Genomic DNA, 13,049 nt, shown 5'->3' with positions numbered 1-13,049 from the left:
TACATTCTGCACCGACAGCTGCCAAACTCCGTGCGCATTTCGCCGCTCTTGCCCTGCCGGGATCGCATCTCGTGATTCATGGACCCGGTGATCCCATTGACAAATAGGAGGACGGAGCCCGGCCTTTTTCTCATTAGCGGCACTTTGAACTAACCCGCCCACCTTATGACAAACTAGATTAATTTTATCTCTTAAAGAAGACCGCCTTCTTCGATCGTTTATTAGAAAATTACAACTGTCAGACAAGCGGATCATTCCGGCTCTGCGATGAACTTGATGTAAACGGAAGTGCTGTCAATTAAGAATCTTGCGGCTACGGTACTTCCTCTTGTACTTTTTGGCTACCTCATGAAATTAACTGCTAGCGCTCTGAGTACTCGTTGGTTCTGTTTACCTACGTGCAGCAGTGCGAGATACGACAGTGCTAGGGAATTTCTGACAATACCCTTTATAGCTGATTACTTTGATGCGTCGTTTTATTATGCACTGTGAAGAGCATATATGCTTTGTATTTTACAAGTATCTTGATTGCGTCATGCTATTCGTATGCAGATATTCAATGGGCCCTGAAAGGCATCTTATTGCATAATTTTACTAATGAAAAAAAAAAAAAATATAGAAATGCAGTTCGAAAGTTCAGGAGTGGGATACGCTGCGGTTTGGATGGTAGTTTTTAGAGGGATGTTGAGGAGGACGTTTATAACTCACGTCAGGCAGGTAATTAGCCGCTCTTGGCCAGCTGTAATGGACCTGCTAAGGCACTAAGCGAGACCCTTAACTTATTTAAATGAACCAGTAACCCATGTCGGTGTCCAACGCCTGCCAGACACGAGGGTAATATAGAAAATCCATTTATAAGCCACTATATTTTTGGATACGTTGTTACGTATTTTTTTAATTTACTTTTTTACTTATAATTCTCTATTTTGAAAATTCGTTACTTTTTTTATTTTAATTTTAAAAAAATTCCCACTGTCACAGACCGTTATCGATGAATGACGTGAGGCTCTTGCTGAGACGAAGAGGTTGGAGGGTCAGCGAATCCTTGTCTGTATGTTCGAAGGATTTTAATGTAATTCGTCCAGAGAGAGAGATATTGATTTTATGTTGAAGCGTAAAAGTGTGATTTGAATTTTGATTGCGGCCTGGGAGAGATCGCGTAACAGGATAGTGCACGCTTTGCCAGGCGCACAAGGGCCCTTCAAACATCGCTTACTCAACTAGAAAATTGAAGGAATACACGCTTTAAAGCGGCCAACCGATAACGACCAAGACGAGCCCGTTAACGATTTTAGAGAAGCTCCTTTGGTCCTTTCGAACGTCGTATTGACTCCTTCGTTGCACTTGACCGAGTCCCGAGGAACGCCGGGAACGAAGTACCGAAATTAGTCGACAGGTGACACCGGCGTCGCTCGTACGAATAATTTCACGACTCCGCGTTCCTCTTATTACAAGACGAATGGGAAGAAAGACGCTCGCGAATTCTAAGCTTTTGCGTAGGCGTAATTCCTAGAGAGTAGATTTCGCAAAGATTATAATCTTCGGCCTGGCATAATTGGATAATGATACGAATGCATGGATATTATTATAAATAGATGCTAATCCGGCGTTAGTCGTAAAACTGGATGACTATAATCTATAGCTCGAGTATAGGTATTAAAGTATCATCACAGACTGTTTCCAGGTATTGCATTTTTAAGTGCCCTCACATTAATTTCGTCCATTTTGTCAACGGACTCTCTGCATACGGCTTTTCTCAACACTTTATTCGTCTGCTTTTGAATTTACCTTTTTTTCCTCCAACTTTTACCCCCAAGTAGAATTACCTGGAATCCATGCAAAGAAATCTCATAATTATTATTTTCAGGACACCCGTTGTACGTATCTAAAGAACGTATTCATCTTTTCAGTATCTGATATCTAGATATAATTATCTACTCGCTTTGTCCATCTAGATGGACAATGGGGCAGTCGTCAGTATGTATTGTCAATGTGACGTAAAAGGCGTTATCTGTATCCTCTCTCTCTCTCTCTCTCTCTCTCTCGAGGCAAGATGAACGTGATGAAATATCGTTAAACAAACTGGCAGACGTAAAAGGCGTTATCTGTATCCTTATCTAGATATAATTATCTACTCGCTTTGTCCATCTAGATGGACAATGGGGCAGTCGTCAGTATGTATTGTCAATGTGACGTAAAAGGCGTTATCTGTATCCTCTCTCTCTCTCTCTCTCTCTCTCTCGAGGCAAGATGAACGTGATGAAATATCGTTAAACAAACTGGCAAGAGGAACAAACTAGCTGTTAATCTATCTGGTCCACCCTTACACACCCACCGTGACTCTTCCTGTCCTAAGAGCATTTTTTTTCCCCACTCTGGATCCGTGGTCCCTTTTTTTGGATGCTGCTCTAATATCTCGTGGCTCCAATTAGTTTCGAATGGTACCGTCCGTCCTGTCCATCCATCCCGTTGTTCTACGCTGTTTATTCGTTCACTCGTTCGTTCATTCCTTCGTTCATCGGTCGGACGGACGGAACGCTCGGATGGTCGGTTCCTTCGTAACCCTCAGCTTCATTAAGAAACGGTAATGCGTTTTGTTTCTCTTCTCCGCTCTGAGAAGGGAACGAGCTAGGGACTCTTTTAATAATCCCGCAGCACGCTCAGAGATTTATTATTTTCGGACTACGTTGCTGGATAAGTCCATATGGCTGATGCTTCTGCTTCTCTTCTTTCATCCCTTTTTTTTTATATTTTTTCTTTCACTTCACTTTGTCTCGTGGACTTTTGCGACGGTTATACTGATGATTTGGAAAATTGCATGGGTGTGTTGAAAAAATGGGTTACCGGTAGAAGAGTTTTTCTTCATATTTTTCTAGTACTCAGCTGAATGCACGAAGATTCTTTTTTGGATATATATATATACGATAGTACCTACTACTTTTTGCGTGTGTGGCTCGAGATTGGCTCCGAAGAAGAATTCGTACCACCATACGTAGAAGGCTCCGGCAGCCACGCTCGTTTGGTTATAATTCTTCAGGGACGAAGATATAAGCGCACTCGGGCCTTTTGATTTAACGAGGTGTAGTGTCGGTTATACTATAAACGGTATATCGGGCTGCTATAAACCAAACGGTCGAGTCGGTAAATTAGGAGCTGGAACCTCTCGCTAGAAGCCCCTAAAAATACAATTAACGAGTCGTTTAACGGGATCCTGCAGAGGTCGCCACATCCTTCTTGGGTTCCTAGCTCAAAGGACCTGGTCGAATGAAAAATCCTTCAGCCAATATAGGCGTCCTAGACATCCATTGGCTTCTATCGAGTTGAGTATTATTTATTTAAAAAATTTTTTTCTCCAAAGTTCATCGCGCCTCGTCACTTTTTCAATTGTCCTTATTTTATTTCAGAAACTCAGGATTAACTTTGTTTGTCATTTGAGTGAAGGATAGACGAAAGTGCCAGCGAACGAAAGTGAAATCTTACCACGAGACACAAAAGGACATGGACCATTTTTCTGTGCTACTCTCTTGTGCTTTACGTACTGCAGTCCAGGTAGTAGTACCAACGCTAATCCACAATAAATCACCCGTCGAATCTTTCGCTTAATGAGTTTTAGTGGCGGGTTTCACCACTCGTGATTCATTATCTTTTTTAATCAATTTATTCACGCCACGCTTCTCTTCGTCTTATTGTATCCGTGCTGTACCTACCTACCTACCTGCCTGCCTGCCTACCTACCTACCTGCTTTCAGACTATCGACCATTTCTCTATGGCTAACCTGATATTGTGCCAGCGTCGGATGCTTTAAAGTTCAAGCAACGCTTCTTACCTACGTCACCAGAGCCTGTACCGTTCTCCATGATCAAGACCTTGATACTTATTATACCGGCTGGTAATCCTTGGAGCCTGGCTATGGCGGCCATACATCCGTCATACGACTAAGAAGCCTGCCCGGCAAGGAAGGAATGAGAGAAAAGAAGGAAGAGAGATCAGAAGGTGTCGGAGGTGAAGCTCCATGGGGTGCGACCCCCGTGGCGAGCACGCGACTCCTGTCAGAGCCTCCGTTTTTAAAGAACATAACAGTTACGTAATGAGAACGACTCCCGTCCTTCATTCGGCACGGCGTTGCGAATATGGAATTTGATTGATTTTTCACGGTCCGATAAGGCGCGTGCGCAACTCGAAAATCCAGATTCTTGGAGTTTCGTACGAGCGAAAAATTCACCGTGCGTCAGCAGCGTGCGTTACTTGATATTGCTTTTTTTTTCAAATATCTAGTTCTCTCTTTTTTCTTGAAAAAATATATACAGTCGAATGGGAATCTGTAATGAAGTTAGATACCGAATTAGTGGAAGCTAATTATCCGGGAGAAAAAATTCGGTGAAGGCTGAACCTCGCCGAAAGACGGATCTATTAGGGCCTGGCTCTTGGCTACGGTGTAGGGTTAACCCTGTAATTAACCGGTAGCTCTTTTACTCGCGAGAGAGCAACTCGGAGCGTTTAACGGTCTGCTTTTATTGGCCGCTTATTGGTTATTTTTGGTCGGGAGCGCCCGGAGGCTACGGCGCCTTTGGCTGCCGGAAAACGGAAGTGCAGCGTCGAATCCCCGTTACACGAAAGGCGTCCGCGTGCCGGTATCAATGAGCGCGGTGCACCCTTGAATTTACAAACCACGAAATCTCTATTGATTCCCATAATTTGAATTCGTTGTACGGGAGCGAATCACCGGATGCGAATAACATGCTCCGTTTGGTCTCGCGTATTTGAAAAAGTTTCGTCTCTCGGCTCTTGTTTGAATTATTCGTTTCTTCTTTTTTTTTCTTCTTTTTTTTTTCACCACTTTTTATCTCATTAATTATTTATAATGCCGCGTCCTTCGTTTTTCTTGTTAAAATTCTTCGTGAAATTTTTTTTTTTGGCTTGCCATTTTCTGTTTTTTTTTTTCCCTTCCTTCTCGTTCCTTCCTTCGTATAATTTAACACGAAGGTGCGGGACGTGATTCTTTGTTTTCCACGGTAACAAAGTGAATGCGATGCTGTAGCTTTAAGTGAATTTTATCAATAATACCGAGGGAAACAGTTTGCCTGTAATTTATGAAAGACGGGACACGCGCGCATTCACGCCGCGCACGTTACGCATGCGACGCACGCGGCTCCTTTTCCTATTCGTCGGTCCGTTTACTCGTTGTCGTCAAGTAAACCGAACCCCGTCTCGTTTTCGGGCTCGATGGCGCAGCTACACTTCAGCTCTAGTGATGCTCGAGAGGGTTGCCGAGGGTTGGCTGTAACGGCAAACCTTTACAGTATCATGATTTTAGGATCGCACGTGGCCAACGTGGCTGTTTTGTTTGCTAAGCGAAGAGCCTCTCGATAGCCTTGTTCTTTATTAGTCCTGCCTATTAGTTACGTTCCCTCTTATATCTTTACGTTGGATAAATTGAACGCGAAACCGTCCCGTTATCATTGTACGCCTGTCAATGGCTATCAGTTTTAGAAGTTGCGTCATGGAATAATTAACGTATAGATAATATTGCTAATATTTGTTATCATCGTTTCAATTGAGGTTCAACGATAAAGCTTTGAATGGTAGAATTATTGAATTTATTTTCAAAGCATTGTACTGAAGGTTGAATTATTTTTATTAATAATTTTTTTTTCTTTTTCTAGTGATACCTTGAATGACACTGATTGTTTTGAGAATAATTATGGAAATTATGGATATTCTATATGGCGTTGGTACGGATATCATGGCGTATCGTGTCTCTCGGCGGAAACCTAAAACTGCTGGGTAATTACGGTTGGCCCGCGACTGAACTTGAACACAGGGAGCACGAAGGGCCCCTTTTTAGTTTCCGCCACGTGCCAGCACGTGTCTACGGCGTTCTGTAAAAAGGAAACTGACGCTGACGACCCGAAGTGTTGCTGATAGTCGGTGTTACTTACAAAAGGCTGCTTGCTGGATTTTATATGCTCAACACTTCAACATTCTATACTCGACGTACGCATAACCTAAGAGCTGTAGATTATCGACTCGCTGATTAAGTGATTAAAGACGTCATTTAGCAGTTCAGCACTGGCTGATCATTCCATGGTATGAATATGCGTTACCATTTCACACGTGACAAGGATAATGGTACTGTCTTTACACAAGTCTCTGAATACACCAGATGCACGTTTATTATTCCATTTCCAACCGAGAGGAATGAAGCTTAATCGATTTTGAAAAAAAATTTATACACAAAAGTAACAGCAACGTGCATTTCAATATTTGACGTGCACAAAACGTTATATTGGAAAAAGTTAATTTCTCTTCAGACGTAAAATTCGTCGAAATTGGTCCATTCTCCTTCAAGTACCCAAAAACCCATAATTACATAAATCCTTAATTTTTTTATTGCAAATTTATCTTATTCGAAAAAAAAAGCTCAAACCCACCGTACAATTTTACCATAGCTTTCGGCTTATTTCGTACTGACAATTATTATATTTCACAAACCATACTCAATTTTTGTAATGACAAAAAACAAGGAGTCAGGCAGCTGGTGTATTTTTTTCTTATATCCCTATGGATATGCTTACCCATGTTACGTATGTCAGACTCGCTGTTATACTCGTTCAGTTATGTTATTCTTATATAGTTACGTGAGTTTATGGCTTTGGCGACCTAGTCAGACATTTGAATTGTCAGTAACCACAGATAGTATCATAACTGGTACCCGACTGGTCTCATTCTTCTGTACCGTCTTAGTCGGTCTTCGGCCCCAAGGTAAAAGGTGCGGGACTGTCGGCTACCACCAAAACAGTAACCGTAATACCCGGTGTCCGAAGTAAGTACAGAGCGCGAACTATTCGGAATTGTTATCCCGAAGCCAAATGCAATCACGACACGTGGGATTTGGGACAGCTGCGCGCGTGCTGCGGATAGCTTAACATTGAAATATGCTAAGTGCTTTTGAAATGGCCAAAGAGTCTCCATAGTCCCGCGCATCTCTCTTGTCTCCCTCACTCTGTCTCTCTCTCTCTCTCTCTCTCTCTCTCTCTCTCGCTCGCTTACTCTTTTCCTCTCCCTCTTTATCTCCTCATATTCATTGCCCGCGGCACGAATATTTCACGAAGCATTTTTGCACACGATTTAACGTACCGCCGCTCTCATCGACGTTCTCATGTAAACGCGTCGTTCTTCCCCACACTTTTATTAGGAACGCGTCTTCACGGTGTCGCACGACCCGGGAATTTCATAACGACTACGGGAGTCAGCTGGGAATTAATATGTATCGTAGATATCATTTTAGGCGTATTATAATTTTATTGTTTACTCGATATATATTGGAATTGGTACGGTAATTATTGTCAGTGAGAAATTTGAGGTTATCGCAGACCGTCCACTCTGAGTCCAATGTCAAAATATTAACGTAGCAAGCCTGGGGATATGTAAAATTACGTTTTGGCGCTGTGCGCTATTGTTTTAATTATTTAATAAAATTATTATAATAATCTGACTAAACTGATATTAATATTTTGATATTGAATTCAAGCTCTTTTGTTTAACATAAAAATTATGTTCTCCTGAGTATGATCCTTTGAGGGATCATAACCGCCAAGATGGCAGATCGAAAGCACACGTGGTGGTTGGCCGCAAGCACCCTTTATGTGAGAGACGATACCGTCGCTTCGAGGGTGGGTCGAGCTTGGATAGTGAGCCGATAGCTTCAGGCTGATAGATGTTGGCTAATTATGTGGCCGAGTCTTGGCCTCGACTGGTCAGGAAGAGCAGCCCTTCCTTCCCTTCCTTCCCTTCCATCTTGACTCTCCCCACCCTCAGCGTGTATACATGTATAGTCAAATGCATTATATGCATATATATATATATATATATATATTGTATATGACTATCCATTGACATTTTTGAAAATATTGGAATATTTTTGTAATTTTTTAAAAATAATTTTTATATTAATATCGCTGCCAGTGGGCTCCGTGCAATGTCTGATGATTTAATTATTATGAATTTTATTAATGACCGCTTTATGGTTTTTAGGTGGCGATATGAAATTTTGTATTGTTTCTGCCCTTTCTACGCCAATGTGCTATCGCTGCACCAGTATATAATGGCAATGCCGTTTCTTAATTCCGCGAGTCGAGCTGCGAGAAAATTGCTCGCTTGCCGCTCTGATGGAGAGGAGAGGATGAAGCAGTTCCGTCCGAATGGCCATTAAATGGTCCAGCTAGAGAGATGGTAGTGATGCTGTGCAATGGCTGGTCTAGTAGTCGCGGTTTTTATTGGATAGGAAATTTAATTGGGTGCAGGAAGCATTGTTCGATGAATGCTGTATGATTAAAAATGAAAATTTTGAAACGGAGTCTTTCGAAAAATTACGTTTGATGATCGATTATTCATTTTCGTTATTGATAAAAAAAAATTACTCCATTCACATAAAATTTGTGGATTGGCGGATTTTTTTAGAAAAATTCTCGTCCTCGATTACGCCTGAAACTCGTGAAATATGTAGCACGTCTCTTCGTTCACCTTTACTGATAGCACTTTGTTCGCAGCTGGATGTATTTCCAAGTTGCGGCTGTTGTTTGTGTTTTATATTAGTAGTCAATTGTTGGAGTGGCAGCGCCAGTCAGCCTCTTTTTACTTCCAGCCTAAAGCCAAATTCAAGTCTCTCTCATCTGCTCTGGTGCTCTCTTTCTTTCCTTTGCTCCCCTATATATCTCTCTCTCCCTTTCTCTATCACAGTACCACGATTCCGTAGAAATTTTGCACAATGTAAAATTCATCCCCGGTAACACGACTGTGATTAGTATTAGAAATTTCTTTTTGCAAAAATCATTTATAACGTATAATAATCCGATACCAGGAAATGTCTATCAATTTTTTTTTTTTACACGGTCTACCAATAATTATTATTGGCACGAATCGAACCGCGTCCAGACTCCCTCGCGAAAGCCGCACGTAGGAGATCGCGTGCGGCTGGACCCGCAGCATCCGGCATTCTCTCGCCAAAAATCTATGAGTTCGCTAAGCTTTTAGTTTACGCGGAATCCATTATCTAGCCCATCCGTGGCATGGGAGTAAATTATACAGGGAAATATTTTAATAGCAAGACATCGGTAGTCAGTATATAGGTATCGCTGCCCTATTCCCATTGGCATATACACATAAAGTACATATATACATATATAAATTCATCAGAAAGCATTAATGTATAAAAGATCAATTTTGGATATCATGGCATTTTCTTAACCCTGGGAGGCGATGCCTTCCCCCAAATCTGTACTAAGTATCGAAATATTAAATCTTCACGAAAAAAAACCGTCTCTTATCCCGAATAGCGTTTCGAATCGAGCACCCGTTACATGACGTAAAGTCATACCGCCAAATATCCTTACATACACGATCCACGTTCATAAGGCACGTCTAAGGGTATACATATAGGTATATAATCAACACAATATAAATCCCTTTTACGAATATAAAGATGATGGCGCTTCCGTCGCTCTTCGACGATCGAATCTCGACGCCCTGGGACAAGCGAGAATTATTTCGACGCGACCTTGAATACCGCATCACGAATACACGTGTAGGTTCGCGCTAGATCTCAGAAGACCCACGAGTCCCGAACGTGGAGGCGTTCGTTCGGTGGTACTGGCCCTGTAATTGGGCCCAAGCTCTTAGCTCCGCTCGAGCAGCCAAAGATTATACACCCGCATGTCCCGAGGGTGCCCAGGGCCAAGCGCTCTTGTGTGATATATTATACTGCAGATACCTATATCTGATTCACGAGGTGAAACCGTGTAAACGGTGTAAACGGTGTAAACTTTTAGTCGTGTTCGAGAGATCCAGACATCAAAGACGGTTTCACCCGTTTTACCTGGCGTTCTTGTAGGGCGGATCCACGTCTAGCGATCCTCGCTCCACGATAAGGGCGCACGTCGATCGCGATCGCCGTCTATCCGGTACCCCGTGTACCATTGAAAGCTCGCCTTGGATTCTCAAAGTGACTTGGTTAATAGAATTAAAAAATTTCGAAAAAAAAAAAAAAAAAAAAAGAAAATGTAATACATTGCAGATACGACGACTAAAGGGAAGACCCTTGAAATTTTCGTATTTCCTATACCGCCGATGAGTGCGAGAGAGACGGAGCGATTGTCTGTCCAATGAGCGAGACAAGGACGCGCATAGCTCTCGTTAAAATTTTCAATAGGATTCTCCTTAGAATCAACGGACTTGGGTTTGGTGTCGCGTTACCCTGGGATTAATTTATAATATTTTGTTTTCCATTTGCAATAACACCCAGGCCCATTCTTCGTCCTGGTTCGTTCCTATCTACCGGCCGTAACGTGTACCGCGGTACGTTTGTAATTTGTCGGAGGATGCCAGCCACTCCCGTGTTCGAATTGTCTTGGAAAAAAAGAATCAGGGATAAGCGGTGCGCGGCTCTCGCTGATGTGGCCACGCCCGTGGCGGATTCTTGATACGTAACTCGTGCGGTGGCCCGACCTACCAGACCTCTACCGTATTCTCTTACTCTTTTCAACGTCCTCCGTATCAGCGAGCATCTACCGACGATCTCTCTTCGACTTTTGCTCCTACTCCTTTATCCAGTCTCGCCATCTCCCTTGCTCACCTATACGCCTCTCCTCGTAAGATTACACGCTTACTGCTTTTATTGCAATTGAATTTCCTCCAATCCTCCTCCTACTTTGTTATCCTGTGTACGTATATGCACTGCCTCTCTCTTTCCTCCATCTTGTTCGCTGCTCTCTCGTCTCTCTCTCTCTCTCTCGCTTACGTGAAATTTATTTCTTTCTCTTAGCTCAGTACGCGTATATGGATTTCTGACTTTCTTTCTTTCTCTTGCAAATCGAGATATACTGTACACATATTCTTACAGCATCTCCGGTACCGGAGTCACGCTGTATCTTCTGGTACAGTCTTCTTCGTCCTTAATGCCATGCAGTTTTGTATCAGGTGAACGCTTCTCTTGATCCCTCTCTTTCTCTCTCTTTTTCTCTCGCACGGGTGTATACCCTAGTACCGTCTCTCTCTCTCTCTCTCTCTCTCTCTCTCTCTCTCGCAACTGCACTCTCCCGCATGAAATATTTTGCTCTCTTCTGTCTTTTTGCTCCCGTATCCCCCTTGGCTTTGCTTTTATATTACGAGTTTTGCTCTTGCACGCGGCCGCTCTTGTTGCTCTTTTAGCCCCTGGCTCAAAAAACCGATGCCTCCTTGATCCCCTAATTACAAGATGGCGGACGCGCGTACATGGCCGGCTGAAGTCGTGGCGCAGACCGCTCGGCTGAACTTTCGCTACGTGTAAATTTCATTTCGACAAGTTTTTTTCGGGGTGGAGGTTTTCTTTTTAAATTCCTCATGTGGGTCCAAAGTATTTCAAAGGGGTATAGTTCGCGGCTACGAGTATTAATCGAGCTTTAGGGTGATTACGGGGGGATCCTTCCGGTCCATTTGACACCTCATCGAATCCCCAGGGAGCCACCTTGGCATTTTTCCCCTTTATCACCCACTCTGTTAGACGTTATCGGACCCTATGACGTCATTTGATGTCCACTTCGGACTTCTATGGGCGATCACCGTAGCGTTGGAATCTAGACGGTTACGCGAGTGGGAAAAGTTTTTCGATGCCCCCGGAGACGTTCGAACGACTGGAGCTTTTCATCCGGATCAGAGTTTTGCGACAGACCGCCTGAAATCAATGGCGAGCAATGAATTATGGAGAAAGGTCCGAAGCAAGAGATAGAGAGGCTAGAAGAGAGATTACACAGTGACTCCACCTGTGGGATGTAAAAGTTATCCTACTTTGTTTTTGCTCTTCGTGAAATTACCTATAGTGAAAGTACATAGAAACCCAGACTACGTTTCTAATAGCTGACGATCCTGTTTAGGTTACTATGGCTCATGCTAGTTTTCCACGTACGACTTTACCTGGTTCACCCGAAAGCTACGAGCCACCAAGTATCTCAGCGCGTCGCAGCCCTGGTACACGGAGGCGAATCTGAAGACGATGATTGGTACCTGGGAGGTGGGTCGATTTTTCATTAAAACGAAAATTGGCTCGAAAACGTCGAAGAAGATCGGTACCAGGCAGAGCGCATGCATTGTTCCGATGAGAAGTCGCCCGAAGGGTGTCGGCTTCTTCAGGGTGCTGGCGTCCTACTGAGCGGCCCACGCGGACTGCTGCTCATCGACATCCCGACAGCCCCAGGACTCAGAAGAAGAGTCAGAGCCACTACGAGCGTGCTGTACCATCCGCAACTCGTGCTGGGCCTACCGGAGGCCAGCAGCATCCCTGCCCACTTAAAAAGCACCTACACCCTTCGGTTGGGCCCACCGAGTCCCCGGGAACCGCGTCTTCGAAGCAGTCCCGATCTTCCCCCTCGTTCCCCCCGGGACGACTGGGCGGCGTGGGTGTGTGCGCTTCTACCTTACTACGGTAATCGTATGTAAATCTTAGATCTGGAGTTCAGGTCGCGCGAGCGAGCGGCTCTTCGGGCTGGAAATGGCCGGGGAGGAGAATCCGAGAGACCGGCCGTGCTCACCCTCCGGCGATCGGGCCACGGCTGCGTGCGTTCCTCGTAAACAAATTATCCAGACCTAAGGGTCGAAGGTCTATTGAACCGAGGCGTTCTCCGTTCGCCGTTCGCCATTCTCATTTCCATAGTCGGCCAGTCGTGCTACTCGATGGCCGGGCTCGGTCTCGCACCACCATTACCGAACTAGCGACAATATTACCTGTAGGCCAAGGGACCAGCTCCGCGGACGCCGGTCGCACTTTCGCGCGTTCTACGTCATCCTTCGGGACAATCGAGCATTTTGGTATTTACAAGGTACGCGTTATAAGCTCCAGAGCAAGTACGTGTAGCCGTCGCTGGAGCGTCTTGTTTTGTCGGCGGTACCAGCGCGTAATCACAGTGCCCCGTGGCACTGCGATGGGGATGGGCGCTGCCAGTAGGGAAGCTCAATTTCTTCGGAGAGGGTTCAGAGGGCCCAAAGAGGGAGAAAGAAGTAGCGGCGCCGAAGGGCGGGG

The 13,049-nt window shown here is 44.2% G+C and overlaps 1 protein-coding gene and 1 long non-coding RNA gene across 6 annotated transcripts in view; both read left to right on the top strand.

Annotated features, from left to right (window-relative positions):
• LOC107270148 (transcription factor AP-2-epsilon) overlaps positions 1-13,049 on the top strand; it is a 124,979-nt gene that overhangs the window by 8,678 nt on the left and 103,252 nt on the right. The gene's annotated exons all lie outside the window — the stretch shown is intronic.
• On the top strand, positions 2,301-4,304 carry LOC112494752. Its single transcript, XR_003060524.1, has 3 exons — positions 2,301-3,319; positions 3,405-3,549; positions 3,750-4,304. It is a non-coding gene; the product is annotated as an uncharacterized LOC112494752 (long non-coding RNA).

This window comes from Cephus cinctus, unplaced genomic scaffold, assembly GCF_000341935.2.
Source record: "Cephus cinctus unplaced genomic scaffold, Ccin1 Ccin1_scaffold0076, whole genome shotgun sequence".
NCBI classification, from domain to species: Eukaryota; Metazoa; Arthropoda; class Insecta; order Hymenoptera; family Cephidae; genus Cephus; species Cephus cinctus.
Note: the sequence above shows the minus strand (reverse complement) of the source record. Positions and strands in the feature narration are given on the sequence as shown.